Genomic DNA, 13,730 nt, shown 5'->3' with positions numbered 1-13,730 from the left:
GTTCGACAGTTGAGGTCGAAGAGTTTTCCTTCGGTGCGTGTTCAGTAGAGAGGTCAGCCTCCTGAGGCATCGACCTGGGAGTCCGAGTCCGATATGCGGAGCCGTTATCCTCATTTATTTCCCGAGTCAGGTACTTCTTTCTTTTGTCCGTTCGAGGACGAACGATTGTTTTAGAGGTGGAGAATGTGACGACCCGAAGGGTCATCACCTTAGTTCTTCCTTGTTCCGCACCTTCAAGGCCTTGAAAACCTCGCTTTTAGTTGCCTCGATTGGTGTGCGCAGTTCGGGCGCGTAGCCGGAAAGTTTTTATGTTAGAATATGTGAATTATGTGAAAGAATTGATGAATTTTGGTATTAATATGCATAATGTTGACTTCGGTCAACGTTTTGGGTAAACGGACCCGGACCTGTGATTCGATGGTCCCAGAGGGTCCGTAGAAAAATATGGGACTTGGGCGTGTGCCCGGAATCAAATTCTGAGGTCCCAAGCCCGAGAAATGAATTTTTGAAAGAAATTGTTTTTCTGAAATTTGATATGAAATTTGAAATGAAAAAGGAGTTAGAAAATATAGGTATCGGGCTCGTATTTTGGTTCTGACGCCCGGTACAAGTCTTAAATATGTGTTAAGCACTATCTGTAAAGTTTGGCTAAAAACGGACGTCATATGACGTGTTTCGGACTAAAAATGGAGAATTTGAGTTCTGAAAGTTGAAGAAAGAAAATCATGTGTTTGAGGCTTGATCCTATGTATATGATGTTATTTTGGCGATTTGATCGCACGAGTAAGTCCGTAAGATGTTTTTAAGGTTGTGTGCATGTTTGGTTTGGAGCCCCGAGGGCTCGGGTGAGTTTTGAATGGGGCCCGGGAGGTCTTGGACTTAAGAAAATGCAGGTTCAGGTGTTGCAGACACCAGCGCGGCCGCGGTCATTTCCGCGCGGTCCGCGCTGGAGCCGCGCGGCCGCGATGCCTTCTGTGCGGTCCGCGTGGCTGAGTCTGAGGGCTAGGGTTTCAGGTCAACCAGCGCGGCCGCGTACCAAAACATTGTGGTCCGTGCTGGAAGGGTTCAGAGAAACCCCAATTTTTCTCCCACTCGGCGCGGCCGCAACACATTTTTGTGCGGTCCGCGCCAGGTCCTCAGAAAGGTATACAAGTTCGGAAATCTCAGTCATTTTTCACTTTTCAAAAACCCAAAACCTAAGAGGCGATTTTCCAAACAACTTTTCTTCTCCAAAACGATTGGTAAGTGATTTCTAACTTAATTTCTTTATCCCTTAACATCTTTTAACATAATTTCAACTTCAAATCAAAGATTTTCATGGGAAAAATTGGGTGTTTTGGGTAGAACCTAGGTTTTCTACAAATTGAGAAGTTGGACCTCAATTTGGGGTCCGATTTAAAAACAAATCATATATTTGGATTCATGGGGGAACGGGTAACCGGGTTTTGGTCTGAACCTCGAGTTTCGACCACGTGGGTCCGGGGGTATTTTTGACCTTTTTGGGAAAAACCTTGAAAAATCTATTTTCATGCATTGGGGATGATTCATTTAGTAATTATTAATGTGATTAAGTAACTTATGACTAGATTCGAGCGGATTGGTGGTGGAATCAAGAGGTAAAGCTATACTAGAAGCGTGAGTTGAGTTTGGAGCATTCGAGGTAAGTGTTTGTTCTAACTTTGGCTTGAGGGAATAGGATTAGGATGATATTTGCTACTTGCTAATGTGGAGTACGGTGTATAGGCATGGTGATGGTTATCTATGCAGCGGAGTCTAGCATGACCGTGAATCTTGATTGCTTTTAATTCGAATAATGTGACACAAGCTCCTTGTTTATTTGATAAGTTTCATATAATATGAATGGTTGAGGAAGAATGATTTAAAAGGAGAATGTGTTGTGAATACTCCCTTGCCGGGATGTGTAGACTGATATATATATATATATTCTCCCTTGTCGGGATATTTTGGGTTGTTAGTTGTACCCTTGTCGGGTTAAAGGTATTGAGTTGTTATTCTCCCCTGAAGGGGTCTACTATATGAAGTCAGATATTATATATGATACTATGGGATCGTGTGGCACGCCGTCCACTTATATATGTTATTATGGGATCGTGTGGCACGCCGTCCACTTGGTAATTGGCCTCTGTTGCCGGTGACATATTGTGCACTGTGATAAAGATGAATTGGGATCGTGTGGCACGCCGTCCACTTATATATGATATTATGGGATCGTGTGGCGCGCCGTCCACTTGGTTATTGGCCTCCGTTGCCGGTGACATATTGTGCATTGTGATAAAGATGAAATGGGAACGGGTGGTACGCCTACCACGTGGTATATGCAAATAGGGATCGTGTGGCACGCCGTCCACTTATATATAATATTATGGGATCGTGTGACACGCCGTCCACTATATATATATATATATCATGGAAACTGGAGTTTCTTCTGTTTATTTCCGATATTTCAATTTTATCTATTACTCCCCGATAGCATGTCCCCTCCCAGTTTTACTTTGTATTATCTTGTTATTGTTTTCTTGCACTTGTTGTATATATCTGTACAGGTTAATTGTGGTAGGTACTGTCTAGCCTCGTCACTACTTCGCCGGGGTGAGGCCAGGCACTTACCAGCACATGAGGTCGGTTGGCTGATACTACACTCTATGCATTTTTGTGCACAGATCAGGGAGCAGCTTATGGACCACAGCAGTAGGGCTTCTGGGAGCTATCTTCAGTCCAGGGACTCTCGAGGTAGCCTAGCTGGCGTTCGCAGGCCGAAGTCCCTTTCCATGTTTTTCGTTTATTCATCTTGTATCAGATAACCATGATGTATTTACTTTCAGACATTGTTTGTAGTATTCTGTAGTAGTCCGTGAGCTAGTGACACCAGACCTTGGGTAGTGATGTGTATTAAACTTCCGCACTTTTGGTTTTCAGTTGCTTTAGATTTAAAGTCTTCCGCTTAAATTTTGTCTCGTTTATTATATTGTTTGAAAGAAAGCAGGAAAGGTGTTTTAAATATTTGGCTTGCCTAGCTCCGATAGTAGGCGCCATCACGACACCTGATGGTGGGAAATCCGGATCATGACAGATGTATTATGACTGATGTAGATCGATGGTTTTGGTTTTCAGGAAAATCGGAAGGAATTTGAAAGAACAGTCTCAGATGAAAGCTTTGAATTTGAAAGGTTTGACCAAGAGTTGACTTGTTTGTATATGATCTCGGATTGGAATTTTTATAATTTGGTTAGCTCCGTTAGGTGATTTAAGACTTAGGAGCGCGATCGGAATGAATTTTGGAAGTCTGTGGAAGGATTTGGCTCGAATTGGCAAAGTTAGTATTTTGGCGAATTCCGGTTGATAGGTGAGATTTTGATCCGAGGGCCGGAATAGAATTCCGAGAGTTGCTGTAGCTTCTTTATGTAATTTGTGATGTCTGTGCAAAATTTCAAGTTATTCGGACACCGTTTGGTCGGGTTTTTGATCGAAAGTGTATTTCGGAAGTTTTTGGAAACTTAGGCTTGAATTCGATGAGTTTTGGGTAATTTGATGTTGTTTGAGGTATTTTGATGATTGGAACAGGTTTGAATGATGTTATAAATTATGTTGGCATGTTTGGTCGGGGTCCCATGAGGCTAGGATAAGTTTTGGAAGAGTTTTTGGAAGATTTTTGTCGTTTTGAGCATAAGCATGTAATGATCCAAAGGTCCATTTTTAGTTCTAGAGATCGAAATTTGATTTCGAGACTTTTAAAATTTCAATAATGAATTATCGGAGTGATCTGGAAAGTTTGGTCTAATTTCATCAAGTCGCGGTTGAGTTTTTGACGCGAAACATGAATTAATTGTTTAACGAGCGAAATGGATATCGCACTGAGCAAACGAGCTCCGAATTGAGTTTCGATTGAAGGACTATGTTCGTATTATTATTTGTGACTCATAATCGAATTCCGAGTTTGTATGGTGGAGTTAAGTGCCTTTTTAGTGAAAATAAATATTGCTGGTACAACAGGATTTGGTGCGCACCTTTAGCGACCAGATATGGGACTTTTAGCGACGGGAATGGGTCTTTTAGCGACCTGAATCGGGTTATTAATGCTGTTCTGTTTTTTTTTGCTCATTTTCACGTTTTTCTGGTGAAAGAACACGACTTGGGGCAATTTTTGAGCAAGAAATCATGGGAAATCTTAAGGTAAGTCACTTGTGATCATTTCTACTCCATAATATTGAATTATCATCGAATAATCCGACTAGATTGCATGTTTTTAAGGTGTAAATTGGGAATTTGGACCTAGGGATTTGAAAATAAGATTTGAAGATTTTGAGGCCGAATTGTTATCGGAATTTAGTAATTTTGGTAAGGTTGTACTCGTGGTTGAATAGGTTGTCGGATTTTGTGAGTTTCGTCGAATTCCGAAGCGTGGGCCCGGGGGCTGGGTTTGAGCAATTTCGGGATTTGATGTTAAATTGGATATTTTCGAGTGGGCTTCTCTCCCTTAGCATATTTTAATGATTATGTACTGATTGTGGCTAGATTAGGAGCATCCGGAGGTCGATTCGTGCGGGCAAGGCATCGCGGGCCAGAGTTTGGACCGGATCGAGGTGAGTAATGATTGTAAATGATGTTCTGAGGATTTGAAACCCCAGATTGCACATCGTAGTGCTATATTGAGGTGAGACACACACTGGATGATGAGCGTGGGATCTTTTACTACTGGGGATTGTGACTTGGTCCGTCTCGATTGATGATTTTACCGCGTATTTGACTGAAACTTATTTGTTATCATCATGATTTGGGTTGATTGTCATATTTGGGCTTCGTGCCAATTATTTGAACCATTCGGGATTTTTTATCACTATTTCCTCACTGTTTTGACTTATTACTTGAACTCAGTCCTGTTGATATCTACTGTTTTACAAACTCAACCACTTTTACTTAGATTTGAAACTTAAATGATATTTCTAAATGATGTTTTGGGCTGAGAACTATCGTTTTACTAATGCCCGAGGGGCTTGTGATAATTTTCGGATTGAGTGAGGCCGAGGGCCATATGTGAGGATATACCGAGTGATATGAGGCCAAGGGCCTGAGAAACTTTATATGTCACGCGGTGGCTTGAGTGATATGAGGCCGATGGCCTATGATACTTTATATGCCACACAGTGGCTTGAGTGATGTGAGGCTGAGTGATATGAGGCCGAGGGAATATTATACTTTATATGCCATGTGGTGGCTTGAGTGATGTGAGGATATGCTGAGTGATGATGCCACGAGGTGGCTTGATATAGCGCTTGGGCCGTAAGGGGCCCCTCCGGAGTCTGCACCCCACAGTGAGCGCGGGTACCCATTATTCTGAGTGATTGATACTATGCCCGAGGGGCTGATATGAGTGATTGTGAGGTAGTCCGAGGGGCTGATACTATTCTGAGAGTGAGCCCGAGGGGCTGTTACTGTTCTGATATTGAGCCCAAGGGGCTGGTACTATTCTGATATTGAGCCCAAGGGGCTGGTTCTGTTGATATTATGTCCGATGGGCGGTTTGTTGTACATGTTTTGCCCAAGGGGCTGTTTACATTTCTATCATTTTTGTTACTCACTTGTAAACTACTTGCTTTACTTGTTGGAAAAAGGGATTTTCACTTGATTTCTCACTGCCTTACTGTTTAAAGTGATTTTTACTGCTTCAGTATGGAATGCCTTGTGTGTTTACGTGATTTCTTGCCTTCAGTCTTTATTTATTATTATTACTCACTGAGTCAGAGTACCCACATTACTCCCTGTACCTTGTGTGTAGATGCAGGTATTTATACACCCAGTAGCGGGTTTTTGGCTGATCAGAGGCAGAGTTATCGGAGTTTAGCGAGGTGGCTGTCGGCATTCGCAAAACCGCTTCTCTCCCTTTTGTTCATTATTCCTGTTTTGTATAATTTGACCTTGTAGTTGTATTTACACCCTAATAGATGCTCGTGACTTGTGACACCCTGGTTTGGGCTGTGTCGGGATGGTTTCTACTGTTGTTATCTTATTTTCGCAAATTATGGTTACTATATCTTGTCTTAGACTATTTATGATATTTAACAGTTTAAAAGAGGTGTTCTGTTTTGGTCTGGCTGGCCTTGTCTTCACGAGAGGCGCCATCACGACCGGGTTCGGGGATTTGGGTCGTGACAAGTTGGTATCGGAGCCAGGTTACATAGGTCTCACGAGTCATGAACATGTTTAGTAGTGTCTCGCAAATCGGTACAGAGACGTGTGTATTTATCCTCGAGAGGCTGCAGAACCTTTAGGAAAAACTTCACATTCTTGAATTCTTATCGTGCGTTCTTGATTCAGCTTGAAAACTGACTCTTGAAAATACCTTCCACGCGTTCGTATGCGCGCATGAGCGCTCAGTATCAGATATGCATCGATAACTTGTAATTCCCCGATCAAGGGGCGAGATATGATCTCTGTGAGTTTGATGTGAGGCCAGTCTAGAGGACTTGAGGCCGGATCTTTGCCTATGGCTTGAGCACCGAGGTCCTGATTGTGTGAGCCAGTGTTTTTGAACTTATATATTCGGTATCGTCCCTATTAGTGGATGTGACGGTTGGATAACTATGTGATGAATATGTTAGTACTGCGAGATGTATCTATATGACTTGGAAGTGACGAGGAAGGTTTGCTGGGGGATAGAAGAACTATTAGGTGCTTGATTTTCATCTTGATTCGAGGTGTAGCCCCGAGTTATGGGTGTATGAAGGATCTTTCAATGTTTCCCAGTTGAGAGTGAAGTAGATTTCATGTTGCGGTATGAGTTCAGACTCAAGATGACTAAGTAACTACGTACGTTTGTAACGGTGGAAGGTATACAAAAATGTTAATTGAAGGCAAAGCAGGTGGGTTATCTCCTGCGAAGAATTCTGGGGATTGTGTGATCCTTATGTGTATGTTAGAAGATCTCATGTGTAAGTGAAAAGTACGTGTTGAAATTTGAAATTTCGGGTCACTTAAGAGAGTGGGCTTAACTGTTGCGGGGATGAATGCGAGATTTGTAGAAAATTTGAACTACTAGATGATCTATGTTTTCACAAGCTTACAAAAGGATTTGAGCTTAATCTCACTATGATATTGTGGCATCAATAGAGTATAAGTGTTATGAGTTATCGAGTGTATTTTGATCTATGGCTCCGATCCAAGTGGGGGAGTCTGCTGTGAGTAGTTGATTGCATAGTTAGGTGCTATGTTGGTTCCAGTTTGAGGCGTGTGGGCAAATCAGTTATGGCTTGCGGAAATTGAGACCGAGGATGACTCGAGTAGAGGAATTTGTTTTTTTGACAAAGGCTATATTATGCTTTATAGAGTAAGAAAAATCACGGAATGTCTTAAGTTGTTGGTAAAGAATGCTCGGTGCATAGAGTAGGAAGTTGCTTGGATGTGCTGGCATGAGGATTTCATTCTGCAGTGTCAGAGTGCTAATGAGGCACGGGCGGTTCTGTTCATTTGATTAGGCTAATTGCAGTTTGAATAGGGTGAATGACTCTCAAGAATGGTTCTAATGTGTTCAAGATTTTACATGTAACAATTGGGTATCTCAAAGTTGTATATGGGGTTAGAAACTGTATTTTCATTGCAAGAGGTCAAGACTTGTGATATTTCTATATTGATTATGGGATTCTATGTATCAGTATCAGGAAAGCAAATGTAACGGATTTAGATTCGTAGGAAGTTCCTCAGAGTATAGTGTTCTAGAATGTGGTGTTTCTGGGAGCAATTGAGTGAGTATTCAACGGCGTATAGGTCTTAGACAATGTGGTCTTGTGCTTGGGTCTCGTGTGGTGAGCCTGGGTTGAGGAATTGTGGTGATACAGCAAGAGAGAATATCAAGTTGAAAATGAATCAGGAGGAAATTTAGATAGATGGAATAGTTTAATAGTAGACCGAATCGGTATGGTAAGGATATGATTAATTCTCTGTGTGTGTTTGAGGTAATGAGTTCTTTCAGGTATTTTGCAGAGATTTTCTTAGGTTTTGATGACTTGCTTAGCTTGATCGAGTTAGAAGGATTTAGTCCTGACATGTCTGATTTGTGCAAAGGGAACTCGGAGAGTTCTTGATGGTTTAACTGCGGTTTGGGAATGTATATTTTCTATGGACATGGGATGTATAGTGATTTTCCTTCTAGATGGGACCAATGGAAGGTTTGTGACTAGTGAATATCTAGTTGATTGTGGATCGAAAAGGGATTTTAAAGTTCTCATATTTATCATAGGATGACATGTTATATATGGTATGTTGTGTGGGGCGGGTATTGGCATATGTAAGGTCACAATTCAGTTTTGAAAGGAGGTCATAAATTCTTAGACAGCACAGGCAGTTTCAGATGACTAGGTAAATGATATTACTAAATGGTGTGTCTTGATACCGGTATGCACTTCAGAAAGAAGGAAATGTGGTTGAGTTAATAATACATCATAGGTATTGCGGTTGTGGACTGTGAGAATATAGCTAAGGTTGGTCAGAGGGTAGTATGTGCTATGATTTAGTCGTTGTGAACCTTCAGAGGATTATTTATATATTGTATGTGACTAGACTTGATGTATGGTCCATTGGTAGACCTATATGGATGTGTGTTCTGTATCACGACGGCTTGGTTGACTTCGAGTTGTCAATGGTGAGGTGTGTGTTGATTCGTCTGTTATTGAGATTATTAGTAATCTGGGGAGACCTATGAGTTACCTTTCTGTGTTGCGAGGCGTTATGACTTGTTGGTTATAGGCACATATGGTGCAGTTCTATTAGGGTTTCATAGTGGAAGTCGAGTGGGAAGAGTAATTTGGTGTTGCTCGGTGAACGGCGTATTGGTTATGTCCTATCAGGTGTGCATGGTGTATGTTATTTGTTTCACCGTGGGTGTAATGATTTCTTTGGTTCCAGACATCAAATTATGTGTGGTTGTCGATTTCGAGCATAATGACTTGAGGTGTTTCATGTGGAATAGTGTTGGATAGGATCGTGCATCACAGCGAAGTTATGTGGAGGTATGACCTTGCGGGTTAGATTCGTGTGTTATGTTCCTACAATGCGAGATGGGTTCTCAGCCTTGTGTTGTAGTGGTACTGGTGAGCTTGAGGTACAGCTCTTTCAATTGAGTCATTTTCATGATTTGAGTATGTTCGGACCGTTGCTTATTGGTGCGCGTATTATGCAAGTGGTGTTTTAGGCCTGTACGGATGTGTCATGTCACCAGAGTAGTGTGTTGGATTAGAGGAGATCGTTGAGATCTTTAATGAATACAAACAGATTCGATTTCAGCATGTCGGGAGGATAAATATCGAGGTTCGGCTCAGAAATTTACTATGGTCCTTGCCAAAGGAGAAGTGGCCTTATGAATGGTTGATCTGAGAAATGGTTATGGTTTATTGCGTGTTTCATTTATCATTGGCAGTATATGAAAGTGTTGGAATGAGACTTTAGTTGATAAGAGGTTTTCTGTCGGTATTCGGTTGTTATGTGCAGCTGCTGTGAATAGAAGTTATCGCTACGAGTGTTTGAGTTATGTGGTATATCATATAATTGCACCTAAGGTTGCAAGCATGGGCTATTACAGCTGGTTCCGGCCTATTCAGTGTATGAGTGTGAGGTTTTGATCGTATTGATGGTTTCAGAAGTGAAAGTGTGGTTCTATGATTCATGGGCTAGATTGGGTTGTGTAATTTCAGCTTCTATGTGTTATCACACCTATATGAGATAGGGTGACGTGGGATCACCCCCGGGTTATGCATGGTAAAGTTATTCAACTATTGGTTGGCTTTTAGAACAAGTCTGAGTACGTTCGAGGACGAACGTGTATTTAAGTGGGGGAGGATGTAACGACCCGACCGGTCGTTTTGAGCTTTTGTACTTTGATCGCCAATTCTCGGGAATGAATTGCCCCGTATGATGTATTATGACTGATGTAGATCGATGGTTTTGGTTTTCAGGAAAATCGGAAGGAATTTGAAAGAACAATCTCAGATGAAAGCTTTGAATTTGAAAGGTTTGACCAAGAGTTGACTTGTTTGTATATGATCTCGGATCGGAATTTTTATGATTTGGCTAGCTCCATTAGGTGATTTATGACTTAGGAGCGCGATCGGAATTCATTTTGGAAGTCCGTGGAAGGATTTGGCTCGAATTGGCAAAGTTAGTATTTTGGCGAATTCCGGTTGATAGGTGAGATTTTGATCCGAGGGTCGGAATGGAATTTCGAGAGTTGTTGTAGCTTCTTTATGTCATTTGTGATGTGTGTGCAAAATTTCAGGTTATTCGGACACCGTTTGGTCAGGTTTTTGATCGAAAGTGTATTTCGGAAGTTTTTGGAAACTTAGGCTTGAATTCGATGAGTTTTGGGTAATTTGATGTTGTTTGAGGTGTTTTGATGATTGGAACAGGTTTGAATGATGTTATGAATTATGTTGGCATGTTTGGTCGGGGTCCATGAGGCTAGGATAAGTTTTGGAAGAGTTTTTGGAAGATTTTTGCCGTTTTGAGCATAAGCATGTAATGATCCAAAGGTCCATTTTTAGTTCTAGAGATCGAAATTTGATTTCGAGACTTCCAAAATTTCAATAATAAATTATAGGAGTGATCTGGAAAGTTTGGTCTAATTTCATCAAGTCGCGGTTGGGTTTTTGACGCGAAACATGAGTTAATTGTTTAACGAGCGAAATAGATATCGCACTGAGCAAACGAGCTCCGAATTGAGTTTCGATTGAAGGACTATGTTCGTATCATTATTTGTGACTCATAATCGAATTCCGAGTTTGTATGGTGGAGTTAAGAGCCTTTTTAGTAAAAATAAATATTGCTGGTGCAGCAGGATCTAGAGCGCACCTTTAGCGACCAGATGTGGGACTTTTAGTAACGGGAATGGGTCTTTTAGCGACCAGAATCGGGTTATTAATGCTGTTTTGGTTTTTTTTGCTCATTTTCACGTTTTTCTGGTGAAAGAACACGGCTTGGGGTAATTTTTGAGCAAGAAATCATGGGAAATCTTGAGGTAAGTCACTTGTGATCATTTCTACTCCATAATATTGAATTATCATCGAATAATCCGACTAGATTACATGTTTTTAAGGTGTAAATTGGGAATTTGGACCTAGGGATTTGAAAATAAGATTTGAATATTTTGAGGTCAAATTGTTATCGGAATTTAGTAATTTTGGTAAGGTTGGACTCGTGGTTGAATGGGTTGTCGGATTTTGTGAGTTTCGTCGAATTCCGAAGCGTGGGCCCAGGGGCTGGATTTGAGCAATTTCGGGATTTTGATGTTAAATTGGATATTTTCGAGTGGGCTTCGCTCCCTTAGCATATTTTAATGATTATGTACTTATTGTGGCTAGATTTGGAGCATCCGGAGGTCGATTCATGCGGGCAAGGCATCGCGGGCCAAAGTTTGGACCAGATCGAGGTGAGTAATGATTGTAAATGATGTTCTGAGGGTTTGAAACCCCGGATTGCACACGCTGGGTGATGAGCGTGGGATCTTTTACTACTGGGGATTGTGACTTGGTCCGTCTCGATTGATGATTTTACCGCGTATTTGACTGAAACTTATTTGTTATCATCATGATTTGGGTTGATTGTCATATTTGGGCTTCGTGCCAATTATTTGAACCCTTCGGGGATTTTTATCACTATTTCCTCATTGTTTTGACTTATTACTTGAACTCAGTCCTGTTGATATCTACTATTTTACAAACTCAGCCATTTTTACTTAGATTTGAAATTTAAATGATATTTCTAAATGATGTTTTGGGCTGAGAACTACTGTTTTACTAATGCCCGAGGGGCTTGTGATAATTTTCGGATTAAGTGAGGCCGAGGGCCATATGTGAGGATATACCGAGTGATATGAGGCCAAGCACCTGAGATACTTTATATGCCATGCGGTGGCTTGAGTGATATGAGGTCGAGGGCCTATGATACTTTATACGCCACGCAGTGGCTTGAGTGATGTGAGGCTGAGTGATATGAGGCCGAGGGCTTGTGATACTTTATATGCCACGCGGTGGCTTGAGTGATGTGAGGATATGCTGAGTGATGATGCCACGAAGTGGCTTGATATAGCGCTTGGGCCGTAAGGAGCCCCTCCGGAGTCTGCACACCCACAGTGAGCGCGGGTACCCATTGTTCTGAGTGATTGATACTATGCCTGAGGGGCTGATATGAGTGATTGTGAGGTAGTCCGAGGGGCTGATACTATTTTGAGAGTGAGCCCGAGGGGCTGTTACTGTTCTGATATTGAGCCCAAGGGGCTGGTACTGTTCTGATATTGAGCCCGAGGGGCTGGTTCTGTTGATATTATGCCCGAGGGGCGGTTTGTTGTACATGTTTTGCCCAAGGGGATATTTACATTTCTATCATTTTTGTTACTCACTTGTAATCTACTTGCTTTACTTGTTGGAAAAAGGGATTTTCACTTGATTTCTCACTGCCTTACTGTTTAAAGTGATTTTTACTGCTTCAGTATGGAATGCCTTATGTTTTTACGTGATTTCTTGCCTTCAGTATTTATTTATTATTATTACTCACTGAGTCGGAGTACTCACATTACTCCCTGCACCTTGTGTGCAGATGCAGGTATTTATACACCCGGTAGCGGGTTTTTGGCTGATCAGAGGCAGAGTTATCGGAGTTTAGCGAGGTGGCTGCCGGCATTCGCAACACCGCTTTTCTCCCTTTTGTTCATTATTCATGTTTTGTCTAATTTGACCTTGTAGTTGTATTTACACCCTAATAGATACTCGTGACTTGTGACACCCCGGTTTGGGCTGTGTCGGGATGGTTTCTACTGTTGTTATCGTATTTTCGCAAATTATGGTTATATATCTTGTCTTAGAACTATTTATGATATTTAACAGTTTAAAAGAGGTATTCTGTTTTGGTCTGGCTGGCCTTGTCTTCACGAGAGGCGCCATCACGACCGGGTTCGGGGATTTGGGTCGTGACAGTAAGTCTTGGAGAACACTTTCTAACCGTTACAGTTGGAAAGTAAAGACTCATGGCAAGAGTCTTTATTTCATCGTTCACGCACATATATATTTTTCTTTATTTCTCTAACTCCCATCCTTCTTTATATCAGGATTTTCTATTCGAGGAGTTACTGCTGAAGTAGTTGCGACCTCTCGTGTCTCTTCGGGAACCCGTACTCCTTTGGGACCCGTATCTCTTTAGAAAGATACCGAGAAATAGTCTTGGGTTCTTCTTCTGCGAAAAGGAAAGCTGTTGAAGAGAAAGCCTCTAAAGAAGAGGAAGATGGGGGCTCCCTAGTGACGAGGCCACGAGCTAGGAGACCCATCGTCTCTAATGACGAAGCTGAAGTTTCCCCTCGTCTTTCTGTTTCTCTTACCGAACTTGTTGAAACCCTAGTAATAATTCCTGACGATGATGTCACTCCTCATGATACCCGTGAGTCTGTTGATCAACTTTTCATCAGTGGTTTTGGTAGTGAAAGTTTAGGGCCTTTTTAGATGAAATACCCTTATCTTCTTTTTCAACTCTCGTGCCTGTGATTCCTTTCTTACCAGCCCCAGCTGTTTCTGTTCCTTCTTCTACTATTTTCACTTCTTCTACCGCTCCTCTTTTGACAATTCCCCCTCCCATCATTCATCATACGGAAGTGGGCTCTTCAAGTAGAAGTGCCGCTATAAGGAGGGTAACTATTGAAGTTCCTGCTGATAGCAACTTTTTGAGGAAGTCAGGTCAGG

Source organism: Nicotiana sylvestris, chromosome 3 (assembly GCF_000393655.2).
Source record: "Nicotiana sylvestris chromosome 3, ASM39365v2, whole genome shotgun sequence".
Classification (NCBI taxonomy): domain Eukaryota; kingdom Viridiplantae; phylum Streptophyta; class Magnoliopsida; order Solanales; family Solanaceae; genus Nicotiana; species Nicotiana sylvestris.
This window is presented reverse-complemented; position numbering follows the sequence as displayed.